A 2,753-nucleotide genomic window follows, 5' to 3' on the forward strand; every position below is an offset into this window, starting at 1 on the left:
ATTTATTTATTTGACAGAGAGAGAGAGATAGTGAGAGCAGGAACACAAGCCGGGGGAGTGGGAGAGGGAGAAGCAGGCTTCCCCCTGAGCAGGGAGCCCAATGAGGGGCTCGATCCCAGGACCCTGGGATCATGACCTGAGCCTAAGGCGGATGCTTAACGACTGAGCCACCCAGGCACCCCTATTTCTAAATAATAGCTTTCTATATCCAAAAAAATCTGAGGTTGTCTTATAGATATAGGACATAATATGTGGTTTTAATTTTATTTTCTATTTAAGGTTGACAATAAAAAAGCAATGAAATTAAGCTAAATAGAATACAAAAAAATAGAAATAAACAAAATGTTTACCATTTGGTATTCAGGATGCTACTAGAAATGAATCATGAATCATTTCCCTGCATCTTACATAAGTACCTGTACCAATTTCAGTTTCTTGCTTTTGCTTTCCTCTGTGCATTTTCTTTGCAGAAACAATCTTATCCCTCTTCTTCTTTTAAAACCTTACCGAAGAAAGTCTTCTTTGACCACTACCCCTAAGGTCTGTTCTCTGTGATCCTCTTCCATTACACTGATCATATTGTATTGACAGGATATGTACTTGACTCCATACAATAGTAGACAAGAATTCTTCAATGTAGGGAAAATTTGTGTATTTTATATGCCTTATGTATTTTATGTCTTATATATTTTATAAAACACAAAATACTTGATTATTTGCTTGATTAACATTATACCAGCATTACAATTAATAGCAAATATTTATTTAATGGAGCTCAATGTATTCGCCACTAGATGTCGCTCTTAATCACCATGATGCTCTTGGCTAAAACCACAAACCTTATGTGCAATTTTGAAATCCAAAATCTCAGAAAACCAAGAACAACCTTAAATGTATTCTGGAAGGGCAAAACCTGACCTGGCCTTAACTTATTTTGTGACAAAATTGGACTTGATCTGACAATAGACTATAATCTGCCTTTTCCCCTTAGTATAAATATCAATGATTGATTACAGGGTGCTACCCAAAACCCATGGGGAGAGTTATGTAATATTTGTAATACTTTAAATATGCTTCACATTACATTTCTCAAATATAACAGGTTATGATTTTGGAAAACATCTGGCCCAATAATTTTTTAAGACTTTTATTTTCCTCTACTTTATTGAGAAATCATTGACAAATATAATTGCATATACGTAAAATGTACATGATGATTTTATATACATGCACCTTGTGGAATGGCTACTAAGATCAAGATAATTAGCACATCCATGATCTCACACAGGTACCTCTTTGTGTGTGTGTGGTGAGAACACTTAAGATTTACTCTCAGTGAATTTCTGTATTATTAACTATCTTCATCATGCTATGCCACACACTAGATCCTCAGAACTTATTCATCTTTTTTTTTTTAAGATTTATTTATTTATTTTTAGAGAGAAAAAGCAGGCGTGTGCACAAGGTGGGTAGGGGCAGAGAGAGAAGGAAGAGAGAATCTCAAGCCAACTCCATGCTGAGCCAAGAGCCCCACAGGGCTTAATCCCACCACCCCAAGATCACGACTTGAGCCAAAATTGAGTTGGAGGCTCAGCTGACTGGGCCACCAGGTGCTCTAGAACTTATTCGTCTTATAATTGAAAATTGGTATCCTTTGACTTACATCTTCCTATTTCCTTCTCCCCCCAGCCCTTGGCAACCACCATTCAATTCTCTTTTTCTATGAAATCAGTTGTTTGTTTGTTTGTTTGTTTTAGATTCCTCATATAAGTGATACCATGCGGTATTTGTCTTTCTATGTTTTGTTCCAACAGTTTTGGATAAATGATTCTTGTCCTGCAACAGCACTCTCCTCATTATTTTTGAGGAAATAGGATGATCATGATAACAAAGCATTCATTAAGTTGTTCTCTGGAGAGCCATGACAACTCCAATACCATCCGTCTTTGCATAGGGCAGCTACATCTAATTCTGGCGCCAAGAACTTTACTCTTTTAACATTCACAATATATGGCAATGTAAAAATTAAACTTTGAGAACATATGTACCTTTTGCTAAACTTTAGCTGGTTACAAAACGGGGTCTATGTACAAAGATACTTAAGTTTTTCTGCTTAAATCTTGATTTTGTAATTAGGTACTAGTATGACTGATAATTCTATTTAAAATCTTCTGTTGATCATCTCTCTCGTGACATATTCAAATCATATGTAAATGAGCTGGTCCCACATATTATGTATTTTTGTAATTGTGGAAATATCCTTGGTAGCTCTTATCAGTATCCTGGTTTAAAACATTTCAGCTAAATGGGACATAAATAGAATTTTTTAAAGTTAATTCTGTCACTACTTCTTTCCTCTTCCCCCCAAATTATATGAACTTATTTGAGAGAGTATCTCACAAAATCTATGAGTACTGACATTAACCTTTAATATTTCCTCCCTGGTAGGATGTTCACCAGATATCAATTCCCTTGTTTCTTGACACCTGGCATTGATTTTTCATATATGTATATATATTTTTAAATACTAAACTCCTAAATCATTATTTTTTTTAAGATTTTATTTGACAGAGAGAGAGCACAAGCAGGGGGAACAGCAGGCAGAGTGAGAGGAAGAGGGAAGCTTCCCTCTGAGCAAGGAGCCTGATATGGGACTCGATCCCAGGACCCTGGAATCATGACCTGAGCCAAAGTCAGACACGTAACCGACTGAGCCACCCAGGCGCCCCTATTTTTCATGTATTTTTGTTGCT

This window comes from Mirounga angustirostris, unplaced genomic scaffold (assembly GCF_029215605.1).
Source record: "Mirounga angustirostris isolate CCGP_5_RB_7025 unplaced genomic scaffold, mMirAng1.0.hap1 SCAF_1, whole genome shotgun sequence".
NCBI lineage: Eukaryota > Metazoa > Chordata > Mammalia > Carnivora > Phocidae > Mirounga > Mirounga angustirostris.